This window comes from Abramis brama (genome assembly GCF_963993115.1).
Source record: "Abramis brama genome assembly, chromosome: 3".
Classification (NCBI taxonomy): domain Eukaryota; kingdom Metazoa; phylum Chordata; class Actinopteri; order Cypriniformes; family Leuciscidae; genus Abramis; species Abramis brama.
Genome location: NC_139965.1, coordinates 9,119,788 through 9,142,342, shown reverse-complemented (window position 1 = coordinate 9,142,342; position 22,555 = coordinate 9,119,788).

Genomic DNA, 22,555 nt, shown 5'->3' with positions numbered 1-22,555 from the left:
GCAGTTTATGTGCTCTCTAAGGCAGTTAATGGCTCAGGTTAAATGCTCTGTTACAAAGTTGCTCTATAACCATAGTCTAAGATTACCAATTTTGTAATCACTTCAGTGAAATTTTTAAAACGTGATTTTGTTTGTTGTACTTGACGAAATTTCGTTAAGTTGCAACTTTTCTTTCAGGGTCACATAACGAACAGCCATCTGTCAGACCGAGAATTCGGGAATCTTTCTCCAGGCCTTCTGGCAGAACCAAAGAGACATTGCATTTGTTTCTTGTTTAATGTCCTTCATAAAGGTGTGTTGTTTTTTTTTTAACCATATAGTTATGCTGTTTATTAAGGGGTCCTTTCTTACCTTAAATATTTTTCACCCATTTGTTTTTAATGTCTATTGTCTCCATCATCCCAGTCCCAGAATACACCCCATTTTATGTAAGAACTTTGCGATTTGCATCTTATTTTATACACAATATACCTTAAATACAAACATACATTTTTCTAAATAATTGTTCATACAGTTACAAATATAGAGCCTATAATGTCTGTCACTGCTCAAGAAAAAGCTAAAGTACAGCCAGCTAATTTCATAGTAACTAATGCAGTATTACACTGTGAAGTGTATATTTGAACAGCAGTCTTATCACTTCACAGTTTAAAATATGTAGACCAGGTGTAGCCAACCCTGGTCCTCCAGAGCCACTGCCCTGCTTGTTTTCCAACTATTCCTGCCCTTCCAGCTTCTGACTGACAGCACACCTGATCCATTATTAGTCAGCTGGAAGTAGGGCAGGGATAGTTTGGAAACCAGCAGGAGAGTGGCTCTCGAGGACCAGGGTTGGCTACCTTGGATTTAGTCATTGTGAATGATTATTATATGGCTACAATAGTTGACTATGTCCAATTGGATTACAAGAAGTCTAAATCTTTGCTACATCCACAAAGTAGTTAAAATAAAACAATATTGTTTACTGTTTTTATTTAACTACCCTCTTATTTAAGTTTGTGTGTTTTGTTTTCATTTTCATTCTGTTTACAGAATTTCCAAATGTTGTCTTGCCTCTTGACCGCTGCATTCGGGAGAGAGCACAGAAGTGACGGTGTGTGTGTTAATGGTCTTTTCCAGCCATGGGGTTGTCCTATCCAAAATTGAATTTACATTTTACAAATCTTTACATTTTGAAATAGCTGGCACCAGACCCTCAAGGAGCACTTACCCCATGTCAACTGAAAGTGAAAGTAAGAAATATTATACATTTCTAATTATTGTGAACAGTGTGATGATTTTTTTTTTTTTTTTTTGTAAGATAAAATCAGAGATTGATTTGGAAAATATGGATGATGCTCAAAGACTGAGATGGCTGTTCACATGTGAAACATATACATTTGCCAATTATCTTGAGAGAGAAAAAAGCTCTTTATCGAGATGATCTGTAGACGAAGATTTGTTTGTGTGTGTGTGTGTGTGTGTGTGTATATGTGTATGTATATATTTGTATTCATGTATTTCTCCGAATGATTTGTATATGCGACCGGAAGATGTTTGCTGAATAAGTTTGTGGTGTCTTGTAATCCCATGTGGGATGGGCCAAATGTTTGGCATGACACAGAAATAAAATTTAACTAACTATATATGGTGTGTTTAAAACACTGGCTTATTCGGAGTTTGTTGTCAACCTTTGTTAGAAGTGCAAGTATTGAATGATTATTGATACCATTGTTTTCGCTCGTTGTCAATTCAGTCTCCCCTAAATTGACCTTGATTTTTTTTTTTTTGAGGTGAAGTAATCCTGTGTAATTTCTTTCACAGAATCATGTCAAATGCCTTAATGGCGATTTTAAATATGAGGAGTGGTGGCCAAATTGAAAAGTCATTCAACGCTACACAAACTGTGTTGTACAATGTAATTCAATGTAATTTTGGCCTTATGACATTCAAAAAAAAATCTCTTGTTCTTTGTCTAATATTAATATAATTTTTATTGTTAACTTATCTATTCAGGGGACATTCTTTAAAAGACCACCTGTCTTTATCAGAAATGTCCTTTTCACTTTTACAGTTACACAGCTAGTGAAGGGCTCAGTATTGAAGAGGGCAAATGCTGTTTTTTTTGGGGGGGGGGGGTTTCACTATTCGAACACATTTAATGCAGAACATCTTTTATTGGCATAAGATTATTATGCAGTAAAATGAAATGGTTATTTTCCGACACTTTCCAAAAAAAAAGTACGTCATTTACCTAGAAATTAGCATTTTTCTTTTTTTTTTTTAAACCATATTCTCTTTCCTTAGATGCTGTGATGAGGTGGAGCCCAAATGCTCCAGACTCGGACATGATTCAGCAGTGGAGGAACACCTGAAGAACGCTCCAGGAACAGCTGGGGGTGGTGGATTTAAAAAATGTGCCATAAACAAACTTCATAGACTCTAAAAACTTTTATTTATGGCTGTTTAACAGTAATGCAAGACTGTTAGTAACTGAAACTTAGTACTGCCACAGCTCTGACTTCTATTCATCAATGATGGAATATTATAGAAAGACTCTTAAAAATAGAATGTGTTGACTGTTCTTGTACTTTTGTTATATTCTGGTTTGATTAATGTCTGCTTAACCTTAATGTGAAACTGTTAGAGAAAATGTCAATACCACAGAATTTACCACATTGTACTATTTCTATTATCTTTTTTGAATAGTAGCTGTTTAACAACTGAAAGACATTTCAAATGTAATATTCACAATAAAATGTTGAGCTAAATTATAGCACTATTTTTTTGCTTTTGTCCACAAATAATGTGTTGATGTACACGTGATTTAACGGTTTTATAGACGTCCAGGTCTGACCGGACCGATTTTGGACCTTTTGAACCTTTGTCAAGTTCAGATGTGTAAAAATAGCCTAAATGATTGCCTTTCACGATGTTACACAATATGGGTGTGATTATTTTATATGCAGGATTATATATACACATACATTTGGCAGCAACACATCTTATAAACATCCAGAAGAACTTTAAAAAGTAATAAACCCATTTAGACGTCCAGGGACGCGCAGAAAAGACGTGGGATTCACGGCCAGAAAAGACGTGGAATTCACAGCCAGACGACGTCAAAGACGTCGGTTCAACTTCCATTTTGGAACTATTTTTTAACCCTTGTGCATTGTTTAAATTTACTACCTTTCGTTATGTTTGTGGCTGAAAACAGCCACTACTTTAAACTGCTGTAAAAATGTATCAGATAAATATTTTTTTCAATTTTTTTTGCATAAATCTATTAATCAACCTCAGTCCTGCTCAAAAATACTAAATGTTTAAAAAAAAATCAGGATTTTAACTCTTTAATTGCCAAATTCGTAAATGATGTCACTGATTTGGGGAAAAAAAAACACAAAATGACTAATTTTCAATATAAAATGTGATTGTGGACTGGATTTTTTTTTACCTTTTATCACAGTCTTGGACATGTCAAAGATTAGAAACAACATTGGTTTTGATGCATTGTTAGTTTTTGTGCAGCATCAGATTTTAACTTTTTCTCCCTCATTTACTGTTCCTGACTGTTTTTGCCCCATTGACTTCCATTATAACCACATTTTTTGATTGCAAAGTCATGACACCATATAATCATGCATTTTTGATTGTTGGTGGTTTTCCCTGTTGGGAAGAGGTAAAATTTGTCATTTTTACTGTTGATAACTAGGTGGAACCATTAACCCTTTAGATAGGCCTGTGCAAAAAAAAGCTTAGTTTCTGGCTTTTACATGGAGTTTATATGGAGTATAAAAGCATAATAAAGTGTGTGTGTGTGTGTGTGTGTGTGTGTGTGTGTGTGTGTGTGTGTGTACTCACCTTGATGCGTCTGAGAAAATCAAAATATGCACCTCAGCTCTCAGAACTACATGGAGTAAACAAAAACAAAGTAAGTGTATTTATGCATCTGCTGCCTTTTGATGGTGAGAAATGCAGACTAAACAAAAACAAAGCAAGTGGATTTAAACGCGTGCATGCAAGCCTGCTGGTCATTTGATGGTGAGAAGAGCAGCAAGCAACATGAGAAAGGGCTTGACTTGTAGTGAAGTTTTAGAGATGATTATGCAGCCTGACCCCTCCAGCGAGCTGCACGATGTATCGTCTTCCCCCTCTGACACCACAGACTCAGGAGAGTCAGATCCTGATTTGGATGTGGCACCCTCATCATCCTCTCTAGCTTCCACTGAAGGCGAGGAGGATTCGGAGGATCCTGGATCTGGGTGGATTGGGAGAAACGGCAAAGTGTGGTTTTCCACCAACGCGGAGACAACTCCCTTTCTTCAGCCTGCCAGAGGCGTGACTCCAGGGCCACGAACGCCGTCGATAGGATAGCTGGTCGATAGGAATTACGTTTGTGAAATCTAACGTAGCGCGGCGTTCGTGGCTCGATTAGTCGAGACTGTTTTCCAAGATGGCTCCTGCATGTAAACGCGTAATGTACTGTCTTTATAAAGTATCTTCTTATTAAACTGTCTGTACACTTACAAAGTTCTCAATGCTTCGGTTTGTATGTAAGGACCCTCATTATGTTACCGTGTTAGTGTGAGGTTATTTTGAGCCTTGTTAGTGGTATTAACTAGCGATTTATTTTTACTTACTCTGTGCCCCATTTACTAGTGTTATGAGCTCAAATGTTTTTAAAGATAAAACTCTTTACATTCGATTTTCATGAAAGCGCATCGCAGGGAACGATCGACTCGGTAACCATGTGTTAATTAACCCCAGGTTCATTTTTCACTGGATTTGTCCTTTAAGGAGGTATTTCTACCTGCTTCTAACTACAAATTAAAATTTGGTTGTTGCAACCTACTTCGATCATTTTGATGGAAAATAAAACAAGGAAATGTTTCCAATGCTAATCACAATTTCCAATAAACCGACACATTTGACACGTGTGTAACCGCTCCTTGCTGATCAGCAAATTTTGAGCTACTCTAACCACAACAATCAATAAAACTCATCTAAATGACCAACATAACTGAACATTAAACATAAACTACCAACGTCTTTCCCTATAATTAAAAACTCATAAAATAACACTTTAATTTCTAAATTTACTCTCTTAATGTAATCCTTTGCAAAGCTAGGAACTACAGATCCACTGCCAAGAGCTGCGTTTCCCAAAAGCATCATGAACTAAGTTGATCGTATAGAGACCAATGTGGCAAAGGCTCTACAATCTATTTAGTTCACAATGTTTTTGGGAAACGCAGCCCTAGGCAATGGATCTGTAGTTCCCAGCATGCTTTGCAACAGACTGCATCAAGAGAGTAAATTTAGTAATTAAAGGGCCCCTATTATGGATTTTTGAAAATGACCTTTCATGTAGTGTGTAACATATATAACAAGTGAATGAAAACAGCCTGCAAAGTTTTAAATCTGAAAGTGCACCGTATACAAAGTTATTGTCTTTCAAAAGAAAGTGAGAGTCGACTCTGAGTCAATTAAATGAATCATTTTTCAAACGAGTCATTAGCCGTTTTATTGTGACGTCAAGACGAAACATTAGCATATTGTCCTCCCACTTATTGTGCGCACAGACACCAGGGAAAACTTGAACCTCAAACCTGCAGCTGATTCCTGTGGACACTGGAGAGCATCATGTCCAGAAGACGCTGTGCTCTATAATGTGAAGGTAAAGCCAGTTTTTATTCACTGCCCAAGGACGAGCATGTGAAGAATCAGTGGTTAAAATTAATCTTTACCACAATATCACAGCAGTATAATCCTAAACTTTTGCTGTGTTCCCTTTGTTTTTACTGACGACTGCTTCTCAAATCTCGGAGTTCAATGCAGGATTCGCAAACCGTTTTTACTCTTGAAAGATGGTGTTCAAAATACTTAGTTTTGAGTTTCATATTGTGTCGGTCTCCTGCTAACTGGCGAACTCACGTTATCACTGTCTTACTGAAACACTTCTGCTAATCAGTTGTGGGCCACTATTACCTAAAGCTGTGTCTATTAATGCAGATTGTCTGTCATTCTCACTAGTTTGAGTAAAGATTAAGCATGGAGCAAGATTTGTTTAACCAACGTTTATGTTACATCAGTCATTCACGCTAGAGCTCGGCTAATGTAGGGGAGAGTGGGGTAAAATGAGCCAGTGGGTAAGTTGACCCACCCCCTGTTTCTAGGAAACTATGCACATTTGGTGTCATGGGACCATACATTTTGAAGGACTCCATCATTTATATATTACTGTGAAGAGGAGAAGCACATGGGACAAGAGGGAAGCTGTCTTTTCCACAAAAACACCTTTTTTGCTTGTTAAAGTAAATTTTCTGCATTTCAGGTATATTAGCCGTTTTGTCAAAGCAAATTGATCTAGGTCTAAAGTTGTGTATGGTACATGTTGGTGATTTGTCAACATTTAAAACCATGTGAATCATTAAGCTAAAGGTTATCCTGAATTGCTAAGCTAGGCCGTTTTTACCAAAATGGTGACTATGGGGCAAAGTGAGCCAGATGATGTGGGGTAAATTGAACCAGTGGTTCAACCTTTTTGAAATGGAGAAAATCGACTGAAATGTGTTGAAATAAAATATCTTTGTATAAGAAACATATTAAACTGCTATTAACATTTATATGCCCTAATATTTCATAAAAACAATACAGTCGGCCGAAATATGAAAGACAATATTTTGTTGACTAGTTTTGGATAAAGTTTTTTAAAATAGACTACTGCCACATCAAATAAGCAATTTCTGCTCATATGTTATATATATATATATATATACATATATATATATATATATGCACAGTATTTTTTTTTTTTGTCAAAAATAAAGTCATCAGCTAAGATGTTACTATAGTATTTGTTCCAATGTAGGCTATATTCAAATAAATGAATACATATAGTAAAATGTAGGCCTATAATTTATTTTTTACAAAGAAAGAGTACACTTGAAATATTGATGAAATTGTAATTGTTGTTGTAATTGTAATCTTTTTAATAAAATAGCAAAACATATATTTACAAGGTAGATGTAAGCTAAATCTTAAAAGGTCAATATAAGCCTTCTCTTTAAATTATTTGCTTTATATGAGTGACACATTTGGGCAGAAGATTTTGTTTTTTTAATAACCACGCATAAACATTATTCTCTCAAAAATACAAACATGTACATACATGTTGCACACATATTATGGTAGCCCTGTTTTGTGCTAAATAGTGCATTTACACCTTTGCCATTAATATGTGTATAAGCAACTGAAAAAAGCACAAATGTCAGGGCATTTCAAAACATCCCAAGGGCCCCCAAAACACCTCAGACCCCAGAGGGTTAACATTGTTTAGAAAGGTAAGTGTGTTATTAAATTATTATTTTAAAGAGGCAAGTTTTTTTATTATTATGCTTGCATAAAAAAGTGAAAGATAGGATGGTCAATTTACCCCCAGATGGCTCAATTTACCCACTGACTGGGATCAACTTACCCCTAGCCTGGGGTAAGTTGAGTCACATGAACACTTTTTTTTCTGAGGTCATATTTTCAAGGCTCTTTGTCATAGGTGCATTTTTTAATTTTCAGTTTATAGGCAACATCCCAAATTAACAGTGGATGTCTTCATTGTACTTCTGTCTCAATTTCCCTTGCCTTGAGATCCACATAAGTAAAAACTGGCTCATCTTACCCCACTCTCCCCTATTGCATAACTTGCATGCACTGTTATTGATATATTTTCCACGTGTTCACCTCAATATATTAGAAAAATACTTGTTAAATAAATTAGTACAAGTAAAATAATCGGTTTGTTGATGGACATGCACTTGTTCATGCTGATGGTGAGGAATTACAGTTGCAACATCTCTTAATGTATTGTACCTCAAACTGAGTAACGTTAGCATATCACTGAGAAACACTGAGTCCTGCTCGAGTCGTCCTTGCGATGGAGGTTCGGGTTCAATAACTAGTTCTTACAGTGTTTCCTCATCGGACTCGCGCTCGCATTGATATGGTAAACTCAACATCATTGTTCATTACTGTGTTTAGTTTACGGGGTAGGAAGGCTCAGGACACGCAGTGCGTTTTTGTTTTCAACGCGCTGTACGCGGTAGGCCAATCACAACAGACTGAGCTGTCCGGCCAATCAGAGCAGAGTATATCGTGGAAAGGAAGGATTTAGAGAGATTGATTCATCTGATGAGTTGTTTGAGAATCATTAAAAAAATCTGGTGATGTGCAAATGTATATTATGAGAAAATGAAACATGAAATTTGATGCATGTAAAGTTTAAACATGTTGTAGGAGACTCCAAAACTACATTAGAAAACTTTAAAATAGCATAATAGGGGCCCTTTAAAGTGTTATTTTATGTGTTTTTCACTAAAGGGAAAGACGTTGGTAGTTTATGTTAATGTTTAATGTTCAGTTATGTTTGAAATTTAGAGGAGTTTCTGTTGAATGTTGTGGTTATCATTTTGCTGTAGAGAAGCGCTTATCCTCAGGCTGTGGATACTCAGTGTTTATCACTCAGTACTGTCACCAGCCTTTACTTAGTGGTTCACTATAGAAATTGTACATAATGATGAGCAACTCTGTTGACCCAACTACAACGATTTAATTTAAATAAACTAAATTAAGTTGTGTGAAAAAAAAAAAAAATCATTAATTAGAAAAGGATGATGAATTATTTAATTGAGTGTATTTACTTAAGGTGTAAAAGGACTTTCATTATATAAAACAAAAAAGATTATATGAAACTTAAGTAATTTAATAATATAGCTGGAGAAATCAGGTTATATTTACTGACACTTATACTTCAGGAAAACCTTGTTTTTCAGGTTGGTTGAATTCTGTAATAATCAGTAATCTTTAACTTCAATAAATCAAGTCATTGTATATGTTACCACATGAAGTAAAATGTATAAGTTGAACTGACTAAAAACTATTTTCAGTGCATCTCAGAGTAATTCTATATGGTTACTTGACAATATTTAATTTATTCAATATTATATTTTTGTCACATCACTAGCCAGCTAAGTAATCAAGCTGTTAATGAGCCATGCTACGTCTGCTCCTTAAGTCATGCAGCAGAATTAGTCATGTTTTTCCAATGTTTTGCCTGTAACATTTAGACGAGACCATGTGCCTGCAATGAATGCAGCTTCTTTTGTGTCCATAATATATTATAAACTATTGTATTAAAATTTATGTAAATTATAAATAAAATGCTGAACTGAAGAAAAATGATCTGCAACAACAACAAAACAAGATCAGACACACTGATATCCATCAGTACACTAATATAAAGTACCAGGATATTTCAGGAGACACTGAATGAGTTTGCTGGAAGCAGTGTTTCCTGGAAAACGTAAGTGACCATAAAGTGAGAGAGAAAATAAGAAAATCACCCAAACACATGAAGCCCTGATGAACCTGATAGAACCGGATAGTTTTGCAATAGTGGAACATTATAGAGATGTGAAAGTCTGTTGTTCCTTGTAAATTCATATTGAAACTAAACTCTTGGGAAATAAATAAATAAATGGATCATATAAATATGAGCAGTATTTCAGTCAGAGCGAATCCCTCTTCAGACGCTCTTCACTCACTCTAGGTGGGCAAGAATATTCATACTTCTTTATTTATAGCAAATTATGATTATATTCCTATTACACACGGATGATTATATATTTTACTTGTTTATATACAAATATTACAAGACAGTGATTCACTTTTTTATTCTGAAAAAAGGGCAAGTGAATTATTTACTTGCAGGCAGGTAACTGCTGAAATTTTAAATTACAGGTAATTTACTAGTGTAAAGAAATAATACGACTTCAATAAAACTGAATAAATCTGACTACATTTTGATCATGAATTCATTTCGTTAATTTAATAGTTCAGAATAAACATTTTAATTCAAAAAGATAAACTAATAGGATCTTTTCAAAAACAACAAATGAATTGGAAAGAACACTGATTAATGCTTTTGAAACCGTAAAGACAGTTTGGTGTTTCAATTCAGCAGGTGAAATAAAGATTGATAACTTTTGAATTCTTTTGAATCTAAATGGTTCAGGCAAAACATTGAAAAAACATTTATAATCCTGCTGCATGGCTCAAGGAGCAGAATTAGCATCATTATGCTAATATTCTATTGCTCATTAACAGCTTGACTAATTAGCTGGCTAATGCGAAAAAAAAATATTACAAATATAATATATATAATACTAAATAAATTAAATCTTGTGAAGTAACCATATAGAATCACTCTGAGATGCACAGAAAAAAAATGTAGTCATGTAGTTATTCTAGTAATACATGTTACTTCATTTGGTAACATCTACAATGACTGGGTTTGTTGAAGTGAAAGATATAATTTAACATTACTGATTATAACTGAATTAATACAAGAGCCAAACTAAAACAAACACTGATCACCATAATGATGATCCAATGGTGACTCTTTTCTTCAGTGATTCAGCTTATTATCATCAGGTGTTCATCACTAATGGTCAATTATCACTTAATTAATCACTTAATTATCTCATTGACTTTAACACAGCTTTAGAGGTAATTTTAACATTCTTAAGTGTGGACTAATTTAACCCTTTTTTTGTGTGTGTACACAAAGTTATTATATACTTCTAATATTCAGAAATATATAGACCTATTGTTAGTTATGAATTATCGTCAGAGTAATCTTTGAAAATGCTTAATGTACGACACTGGTGAATCGACCAGGCGAGATGTCCCAGCAAGTATTTCTTGTTCAAAAAAAAGGTTCTTATACCAGACCTGAAAAGTGACAAAAAGTGGTTAAATCATATAGTTGTAACTTGTAACTTAAATGTGCTATTTCTATTAAACCGCATTTTTGAAAACAAGCAATTCAGGTTCTCCAGTTGTTTACACTTCCTCCTCCTCCTCCTCCTCCTCTGATCGCAGTAGGTTTGTAGCTTGCACATTTCTGTGCACTTTAATTTGTTGGCAAAACAGGAACAGTCTGGAAGCTTGCAAGTCCGTGAACACTTGCAGGCCATAAGCTCCAGAACAGCCATTGGTGCTAGGGGTCCCAGCATCCAGTCTAACATCAGCATACCTGTACAAATAAGTGGGAGATATTTCTCATCCATTTCAGTGAGGTGTCCAAATGTCTAGAAATTACTTATACATATTTATGCAATTGCATTATTAGTTACAAGACAATGTAATTATTGTATTTATTATAAGCATACCTTTGTCATCAGTTGTCCATCCATGTCCTTTTGGTTCGGGTATGTTTGGCTGTCCTTCCAGACAGTGCCTCCAGACAGCTGCCTGGTAATTGGCACGCTGTATATGCAGCTTTAAGCAGTCCCTGCAAGGGGGAAGTAGGCTGGACTCAGCTTCACCCCTTTTGGTACAGAATAGCAGGTAACGTAGATCATTGACATCACATACACTAGACGATGGTGCATGGACTCTTGGAACGTCCTGTTCCCTTTCAGTTCGGTCACGGTCGACGTAGTCTGATACTGATTGAGATCATGCTTAGGGAGCCTGTCATCTTCGAGTATAGAAAAAACGAGCCAATGCACATTGGCATGTGAGATTTGCATCTTGCGCTCCGCCCCGCAGTGCAGGTATAAATACGGAAGCGGATGCACGCACCACTTGTCTTTCACTTCGGAGCAGATTGGATGTCGATGTCTCTGAAGAGTGTTGGAGTGTCTTCAACAAGCGAGTGTATTGGTGCTTCTTCCGGTAGTCTCTGCCGGTGCTGGTGTGTTTACAGTGAGAGTGCAGCGGTGATCGCAAGCCCTCTGAGCTCTCAACTGCTGTTTTAACAGCATTCTTTGTGTTTGTTTGTTCTGACGGTTGGTTAGAGGGCGAAGAGAGTGAGTGCTTCACTGGTACAGGCTGCACCATCTCCTGTCTGTGTTGCCGCGGTCATTCCCCTGTGTGCTCCGGCACTGGTTGAGAGTAGTATTTTCTGAAAGAGCAACACGGGTGTGTCTGCGTCTTTTTCAAAATGCCATTCCACCTGTGCGTTTCTGGATGCGGTCGTTCCCTGTCCCCAGCTGACGGTCACAATAGATGCATCACGTGTTTGGGCATTCAGCACGCTGAAGCAGCTTTTGTGGATGGTTCATGTTCCCATTGTGGGAACATGACTATCTCGGTGTTGAGATCGAGACTCGCCTTCATTCGTGAAGGTGGAGTCCCCATTCCATTCCCGTTCTAGCGCCCTCTCTGGCAAATCCCAGAGGAGACCTACTGCGCGTGTGGGATGGGTGATCTGAGGATCACAGTGAGGGCTTCCCCACCATTGGCCAGTCCCCGTGGACTCCTCCCTCCTCTGTCACACCGCAGCCGGTGGAGCTCCCTACTGAATGTGCTTGTCCCTCTGTAGTGGACCGACCAGTCGTTTCGTTCGGTGCTCCTCCTGAGGATGTCGATCGTTGCATCGGATGGGGAGCTGGACTCTGGAGATGACGATTCGGCTGCGCTGCATCCTTCTGGGAGAGTAGTGTTGCCAGAGTTGGATCCAGAAATGTCAGCTATGCTGAAATGGGCCGCCGAGACAGTCGGGCTCGAGTGGTACCCTCCACCGTGTCCCGAACCATCTTGGTTGGACGACTGGTTTCTTGGGGCGGGCCTGGGCCATTCTTTTCCCGAGGTGCATGAGGAGGTTACTAGGTCGTGGAAAGCACCTTTTTCTGCCAGAAACCACCAGTACCTCCTCCCCCCTCACTACCCTTGACGGAGGAACGGCGAAGGGTTACGAGGCTATCCCTCCAGTGACTGATGAAGGATGCCTTTGGTGTGGACTCTGCATGGTGGTCTGGTCTTCTGTCACAAACACAGAAGGAGACAGACAGGTTTTGTGAACACAGTGTTTATTAAAAGCAGAGTGGTGGTGGAACAATGGGAATATGATGATGGTGAGAGGACGGTGACTTGTAGACTGATGATGGTGACTTAGCTGGCGTTGACTGAAGTGGATATCTGTGCAGGTGACGAGTGAACACAAAGACGGACAAACTGGATCTGGAAGACGGACGAACAGGATCTGGATGACGGACTGGAGACGAGACATCCAAGCTTAATGAGCATCATTACTCGACGCCAGAGTAACTCGCTGAGCAAATTCAACTTGTGCTCTCGCGAGAACTCTGGATTTCCAGGGTAACATCAAGTTGCATCAAAGTGAAAATCGCAATTGTCAGAGCTACTCTTCAGCACAACATTTAATAAAACTCCTCTAAATGTCCAACATAACTGAACATTAAACACTAACATTAACTACCAACATCTTTTCCTTTACTGTAAAATGTAAAATAACACTTTGCAATTTACTCTCCTAATGCAGTCTCTTGCAAAGCATGCTGGGAAAAAAACACATTTACTGTGTATTTAATTGTCATTTTCACAGATAAATGGTAATAGGATAGAATTTAGTATTCGTATCATCGAACGAATATAGGCTCAATCCTGGCTCAATTCAATAAAACTTAAAATGAAAGAAAACAAATCAAGTCGAACAAGGGAAAGTTTGCTCAAGTCGATCAAGGGAAAGTTTGAAATGAATTGACAGTGAAATCTGCTCATCTTTTCATCTTCAGTGGTGATGGAGTGATGGGTGGAGGAGAACAATGAAGGTGAGTTTGGGCGTTTTCTGTTTCGGCCGTTCTCACAGAATAAAACCTTGTTTTGAGAGAGAGTGTTGAATAAGGACAATCCCGGTTCCAGGCTCAAATATGAGGGTGCTCTATAGTGCAGATGTGCAAGCATGTTGAAAGATTTACAAGTTTACAAGATTTAAAGTCATTTAGCTACTTTTAAATAATTAGTGGAGGCTAAACGCACGTAAACGCCGTTTACGCACCTCCCAAAATTTGGAAATAGCGTTTGCCCACCTCCAAAGTGCGTTTATCCACCTCTACATTGCGTTTATCCACCTCTACATTGCGTTTATCCACCTCTAAATTTCACGTTATGTGAGCGGACTTTGCTTTTCCAGTGCGTGATCGCCGATTGGCACATGATTCGAGCATTTGGGCCGTTAACTACAGAGCAGAATGCGCAGCGCTCAAACACGGAGCAGAGAGCGCAGCGCGCCGACACACACACACACACACACACACACACGTAGCAGAAAACACACGCTCGTAAAGTTACTAAACAAACTACGCGAGAATGAAACTTGATCGCAGCCGCAACAGGAAATCATTAAAATGATGCAAAAAAAAGTTGTTGTTTTTATTCATTACAGGCAGCTGGTTTAATGTATGGGAGCATGTCAAAACCCAACTGTTCAAGAGATTCAGAGGGAATCAAGCCTGCACCAGGTTTAAGACTTTTCCCTCTACATGGAAACACTGATCCACATTTTTCTGATAGACCAAACAATCAATTAATCGAGGAAATATTCAACAGATTAATCATGAAAATAATCCCAAATCCCTAATCATTATGCACAAGTGCATTGCATTGGAAGCCCTGGATATAAGTCTCCCTCTCGATCTCTCTTAAATATTTTTGTTCTCTCTGTTTTGTCATTTAGTAAACTTCAATTTCAACCATATTATTCCTTTTTGAGTCTCTTTAACAAGAACTTAGATTAATGTATGAATTGAAGAGTGATTGTGTGACCTATGATGAGGGAACAACCAGTGATACCCTTGATAGTACCCATGGCTGGACTGGCCATTGGGCATACCGGGCATTTTCCCGGTGGGCCGACGTGCTTTTTGGGCCGATACATCTCATACTTTTACATTATTTATTTATTTATTTATTTTACGGCCCATAAAATTTGTACATCGGCGGCCCATTCGTTTGGTTTTGTTTTGCTTAATTGGCGGCGCTGTTTCTGTATCTAATAAGCAGACAGGAGCTGAGTCCATATGCGTCTTTATTTAGCGTACGCCATAACAACAACTGCCCGCAAACCGGGACCAACAACGTCACAACAGGATACAAACCCATATAAGGTATTTCCCTGTAACATCTCCCTTTCTTTAGTGTTGCCACACTTCCCTTAGAACCCCTCCATTTATTAACAAACACAACCCCGAATATGCACTCAAAGTTTACTAGAACAACTTATGCTGTGTATTTCAAAACTGAACTGCATTAGCGATGCGTTAGGAAAATTCACAAGTCCAGTCTCTGTGGTGGACGTGACTGACGGCCGCTGCGCGTAAAGATCTGGGTTTCACGCTGGGTAGGTCTGTTAGGCACTGACAGCCTCCGTTCTTGAACTTGCTCTGGCACACATTCTGTGCTGTCCGATGTGTCGCCCTCTCTGATTGCTGTTTCATCGTCGCTGGCCACCGAGCCCTGACTGCTCTCCTTCATCCCTGGCTCTTGGTGGTTAAACTGGGCGGAGCGCTCAGCCCTACGCAAATCCACACGGTTGCGCCTGTATAATGTGCCATCCACATCCACTACGTAAGACCGCGGATTCACTTTCCCCAGACACTGGCCTCTCCGCCACCGTCCCGTACGATCTCCCGGCAGTGGTTTCATTCTGATGTGTTCGCCGACATTAAGCTCTGGGAGGTCTCTCGCTCTCGCATCGTAATGGAATTTTGCCATCCGCCGTTTCCACCTGAGTTTCTCCGGAACTCCTTCAACCACCTTGGGGTAAAGCAAGCTGTTTGTCATGGGAAGTCCCGTCCTAAGTCTGCGGGACATGAGTCGCTGTGCCGGACTGCTGTCCAATCCCTCCGTGGGCGTGTTTCGCCAGTGTAGCACTGCTAACCATGGATCTGTTCCGTCGAGTTTGGCCCTCTTACAGAGTGATTTAACAATCTTCACTGCAGATTCGGCCTTTCCGTTAGATTTTGGGTGCTGGGGTGAAGATGTAACGTGTATGAACCCCCACTGGGCAGCAAATTTTCTGAACTGTTCACAAGCAAATTGCGGCCCGTTGTCGGTAATCACTTGATCTGGCTGGCCGTAACGCGCAAACTGCACTTTGCAGCGTGTAATGACTGTGTCCGCCGTCAGATCTGGCAACTGATCAATTTCCCAGTAATCTGAGTAGTGGTCCACTATGATCAGAAATTCTCTGCCACCGTACGCATACAAGTCCATACTAACCATTTGCCAGGGACGCACAGGGATTTCGTGGGACATCATCATTTCCTTTTGCTGATTGTGTGCATACTCGTTACACGCAGGACAGTTAGCCACGTAATCATTTATCTCTCCTCTCATGTTGGGCCAGAACAGCGTTTCCCTCGCCTGTCTGTAACAGGCTTCTCCTCCAATATGCGTGGCGTGAATGCGATTGAGCATTGCTGCTCTCAATGCCTTTGGTATAATGGCACACTGACCTCTATAAAGCACACCATTCTGAATGTTCAGTTCATCTTTGAATGGCCAATACTCGCGCACCGAGAGTGATACGTTTTCTTTACGCTCAGGCCAGCCCGCTAACACGATCTTTGCCAGCTCCTGCAGTGCGTTGTCAGCTCTGGTCTCAGTTATGATTTGGCGGAGACTGACGTCTGTCACGTTGAGGTGTAGGGCTTGGTCTATGAATGAGACCACGCCCTCGGCGCTGTCCATGGTACTCACAGTATGTTGTTGTGGTCCGGGGTCGTTGGACGCATGTTTGTCGAGCGCTGCCCTACTCAGCGTATCACTTATAAACATCTCTGGACCAGGTTTGTACACGACATCGAGGTTGTAGTTTTGAAGCTGTAACAACATACTTTGGAGGCGTTTGGGAGCACTCAAAAGTGGCTTCTTGAAGATTGTCACGAGGGGTTTATGGTCGGTTTCAGCAGTTATTGTCTCTCTGCCGTACAGGTAGTGATGGAACCTCTGACATGCGAACACGATACTCAAGCATTCCTTCTCAATTTGGGCGTAGTTTTGTTCAGTTCTCGTAAGCGCCCGAGAGGCAAAAGCCACGGGTTGTCCTTGCTGCAACAGACAGCAGCCCAAACCGTTCTTGCTGGCGTCACTTTGTATTGTCACCGGCTTGTTTATGTCGTAATATTTCAAAACGGGCGTGTTCGTAACCATACGTTTTATTTCTTGAACCGCCTCGTCGTGTTTAGGGAGCCAATGCCACGCTACCTCTTTGTCCAGAAGCCTGCGAAGCGGCTCGCATACCTCTGAGAGCCGTGGGAGAAACCTGGCCAGATACGTTACGAATCCAATGAAACGCTGAACTGCTTTTACGTCCTGTGGTGTCTTCATTGCCAGGACTGCTTTCGTCTTTTCTGGGTCAATTCGTAATCCTTCCGCTGATAGTATGTGCCCATGAAAATGTACCGCTTTGAGTTTGAATTGCACCTTTTTTTCGCTCAGCCGGAGTTTCACAGCTCTGCATCGCTCCATCAGAGCGCGGAGATTTCTGTCGTGATCTAACTCGGCCTCTGCGTCCGAGTCACCGCAGCCGACAACCAGTATGTCATCCGCTATGGGCTCTATGCCTCGGAGCCCCATCAACAGCTCGTGTTGTTTACGCTGATAGATTTCTGGTGCTATGGAGACGCCGAAGGGCAGTTTACACCATCTCATCCGCCCCCACGGTGTCCAGAAAGTTGTCATTAAGCTGCTTTCATTATCCAGTTTGCAGTGTAAAAATGCATCTCGAACGTCCACCAGCGTGAACAGACGTGCTTTGGGTAGCTTATACAGAACGTCTTCCAGTGTTGGCATATGGTAGTGCGATCTTTGCAGTGCTTGATTAAGGTGTTTTGGGTCAATGCATATTCTTACTTTGTCTGGCTTGGCTATGACTACCATGTTGCTGATCCATGGTGTGGGTTCCGTGACATTTGTGATGTGTCCATCTCTCATGTATTTATCCAGCTGTTCTTTAACTCTGGCTTTCAAGGCCACTGGCACGTTCCGTGGTGCGCATTGCACAGGTGACACGCTGCTGTTGAGCACAAAGCGGACCTCTCCTGGGACTGACTCGACTGGGCCGTTAAACACGTCTTTAAAATTGTTAGTTAACTGTTGCTTTGTGAGAGGCATGTCGGAGTATGCAATCAGTCTATGAAGCTCTTCTGGGATGGTGAATTTCATGAGTCCCAGCCGCTCACATGTGTCACCCGAGAGTAACGGCTCTTGATCGGCTTCAACCACTTCAAAAACTAGCTTGTGTTTGGTGCTCTTTATAGTGCATTCTGTGTGAAATCGCCCCAGGGAAAGCATTGTGGCACCAGAATACAATTTGAGTCTTGTTGTGCTCGGATGCAGGGGGCTTTCTGGATCCAGTTTCTCTTTGGTTATCCGGCTCATAACGTTACAAGTTGCTCCCGTATCTAGCTGACAGGCCTGCTTTCTTTTATTAAATGTCAGGTTAACGAACCATCTTGGACCTGGGGACTTTACTGTGTCAATGCATTCCTCAGCCGCAAACAGTCGACCCTCGCTGTAGGGCCCTTGCTCATCCTGACCATCATCCATCAATACATTCACTCTGTCTGACCTGTCGGCTCTCTGACGGGCTCTACAAACCTTAGCGAAATGATTCAATACACCACATGATCGACAAGTCTTTCCATATGCGGGACACTGATCTCTGCCTTTCTTGTGACCACCCCCACAATACTTGCAGTTCCCGGTTCTGAGCATTTGCTCCTTACTCACTTCACCGTCCCTACGTTTCAGCCTTTGTGCTTGTGCAATATTCACAGTGTCATTGACTGTGTTGTCCATAGCTTTTACGCGTTGTTCCGTCGCTTCTGCCAGCCGGCATATTTCGACAGACTGTGACAAAGTCAGCTGACGTTCACGCAACAAGCGCCGCCTGGTGTTTTCATTGTCAATGCCCAGGACAAGTCTATCACGAATCATTTCGTCTTTGAGCTCCCTGTATTCACAGGTTGATGCTCGTTCCCGCAGCCTCGTGAGAAAACTGTCTATAGGCTCGTCCACCTCCTGCTTGCAACAACCGAACATGTACCTTTCGTAGATCACATTTTTCGCAGGCTTGAAGTAGTCCCCCAACGCATCCAGTATGGCTTTCGGGTCCTTCATTTGTTCCTCGCTCAACACAATGTTATGACTGTAGATATGCCGACATTCATTACCCATTAATCGCCGCAGTGCGGCCGCTCTCACCTCTTTGGGCTTCTCGATAAGCCCAGTAGCTAGTTCATAGTCCTCGAATTCCGCCCTGAAATTGTCCCAATTTTTGGATATGTCCCCTGACATCCGCATGCCCTCAGGGGCAGGAATACTGTTTAAAGCCATGTTCAGGATCGAGTGTGTACTTCTGACACCATGTTTCTGTATCTAATAAGCAGACAGGAGCTGAGTCCATATGCGTCTTTATTTAGCGTACGCCATAACAACAACTGCCCGCAAACCGGGACCAACAACGTCACAACAGGATACAAACCCATATAAGGTATTTCCCTGTAACAGGCGCTGGGTTTGTGCCGGTGTAATGCATTGGTCAGAAAAAGTCAGTGTTAGTTTTTTTTTTTCTGACAGACCAGCCCATGAAACATGTAGATCAGCGGCCCATTGGTTCTTTTCTTGATTGACACTGGGCTGGCCAAATCACAACTTTAAACGAGTGAGCGAGCGTGCAGCAGTGTCAGTGTGTATCTGTCAAAATAGTCAGCGAGATGGAGAAGAAACGCAAGGAATGTGCAGAGAAATAGCGTGAAAAAATAGAACCAGGCCCTTAAAGCAGACACTTTATGTGTCAAAATATATGTTTTCTGACCTTCATCAGCTCCAGTGGCAGATGATGATAGTGAGGAGGATCAGGAGAGAGATGAGAAAGTGTAGAGCCTGCGGTAAGCAGAACTACTTTCAAAACACATACCGAGTTACAGATTATTTCCACATCTGCCTAGTTGACGATTACCACAATTCACTAGAAATTTAATGAGAGGCGTTTGTAAACCATGTTTTCCGCCAAAATAAAAGCTTGATGCCGTTTGCGTCAAAATAAAAGATCATGTGCTTATCTCTTTCAAGTACAGAAATTGGTACAAAACTAATTATGAAAGTTTCCTTTATTTTTTAGTGCATTTGTTTTACAAAATATGTCAATTACTGTCATTGGATTAATATTATAACTATTATTATGTAGTGTAATGTAAATAGACACTGTAACTAAAAGTTTGAATTTTTCTTTGTTTAATTTGCACACTGAATATGGGTTGGAGCTTTTAATTTTGAACTCTCAAAGTGCACCAGATTGATGAATTTAACATTAAAATGCACAATTTTCCCCTAGAAGGACCGAGGTCCACCCACCACAGTTTTACCAAAAATCCTGTAAGAAACACTTGTATTCCTATGCCAATGCAGATTATAGCTTGTTTTAAGATTCACCACTGTGAAGTATAGTCGACTGGATTAATAAATGTCAAATTTTTACTTATTTAATCTATTAACTCACACTCGTTCCTATAATCACTCATTACATGGCATTAGTGGTTTTAATGAATAGGAGTTGGTATGCATATAATTAAGGGCGTGCAAAGATGGGTGGTGTTTATGATCATATAGTGGGCCGGTCTGGGCCAAAATGCCCGGGCCGATTTTTTGTCCCAGTCCAGCCCTGATAGTACCATCAAATGATAGCCCATAGCGATGTCATCAGGATACACATACACCGGAAGGCAGTGGCCCACCTTACCGGGTGACCACGTCGTGGTCCACCAGAATTTATAGTTTACCCACCTCTTTTTTTACCACTACACCACTGATTATAACAGCATTTCAAAAACATTTTAATGCAAAAATTCTAATATTTTCTATTAATTATATTACTCTGCATTTACATCGCTTAATGCATGTCAAATCTGCTTTGACGTCATATTTTTGTCCCATATTATGATTATTACTATGTCAGTCATAGCAATTTACCGCATTTATGTTGATGCCACGCGTGTACATGCCGGGTGCTCTTGCTTTCATTTCAAGGTTAGCACTGCCGCAGAATCAGCTGTGAATGTTCATCTTTAAACTAAATAAATAATTGAGTGAAAGGTATACACAATTTTATGTGAACTCTCTGTCCAGCAGATGGCACCAGTGCAACATGAATTAATACAAGGAAGCAAATATCGTGCGTACAAACAAACAACAAATGTTGGTTCTAAGAACGTTTTCCGAACATTCTGTTTTGAACAGTCCAGTTTTCTTGATGTTAGTAAAAAAAAAAAAAAATCAAGTTTATGTCAGACTCGTTTCAAACCTGTAGGACTTACTTTCTTTTCTTAAAGGGATACTCCACTTTAAAATGAAAATTCTGTCATCATATACTCACCCTCATGTTGTTTCAATCCTTCATGAATTTCTTTATTCTGCTGAACAGAAAGGAAGATATTTGGAAGAATATCAGTAACCAGACAGTTTCTGGTCTCATCGACTTCCATAGTATATTTTTTTCCTACTATGGAAGTCAATGAGACCAGAAACTGTCTGGTTACTGATATTCTTCTAAATATCTTCCTTTCTGTTCAGCAGAAGAAAGAAATTCATACAGGTTTGAAACAACATGAGGGTGAGTATATGATGACAGAATTTTCATTTTAAAGTGGAGTATCCCTTTAAAAGAAGATCTTTTGAAGAATGTTGGTAACCAATCTTGGTCTGTACATATATCTAAATACCAATTTAGATGCAGCTTCTGAAAAATAATAAAGAAAAAATAAAAATAAAGATTCAAGGCCGTTGTAGCCTTGTTCATGTGTAATAAATTCTATGTTGAATCAAATAAGATGTTTCGTTTTAAAGCTGTTTATTGTAATGTCCACGTATTTGATGTTTTCTCATTTAACACAATTATGACTTTAAATTATCTTTTGGGTGTAATTTCTCAGCCTAATGTAATGTATTAATTACTAGATTAATTAATCTGCACATCATGTAATTGATTAGATAAAAAAATTGTAATCACTTGACAGCCCATACACACACACACACACACACACACACACACATATATATATATATATATATATATATATATATATATATATATATATATATATATATATATATATATATATATATATATATATATATATATATATATATATATATATTATTATTATTATTGTGTTTATAGATTACATTTTTTAACCGTGATTAATAGCACACTTATCATTAATACACACTAATGTTTCTTGTTTAACACGTTTTGTAATCACTTGTTATGTCCAGCAAATTAAATCATCAGATTGAAGGGTGATTCCCACAAAACTGTATTTTCTACTTTTAGCTTTTTACAAGGATAATTGAGGTTCTTTCCAAAAAAAAAGGATATTTAGACTCCAAAATGACACCAAATGACCAAGCGATATTGGTTGTCGACTAGTTTCTTCTTCGCAGATTTATAAAGTTATGGCACAATAAATTACTCTTTCATTACTTCTGCCATGGGAAAAACTGCACATTGCATTCACTTTCAGAAAATTGTGGTGCAATAAAATTCCAAATTTAGGGGGGAAGGGGGCACTTTGTCCCCCAGAACCGCCCCTGCTTTTGAGCAGTTCGTTAGCCTACTGTTTTATTCACGTTGACAAATCAATTATAAATCAAATGCATTTTTATTTTATTGACCACAAGATTATTGTTTATAGTGGTTGAGAGGGGCGCT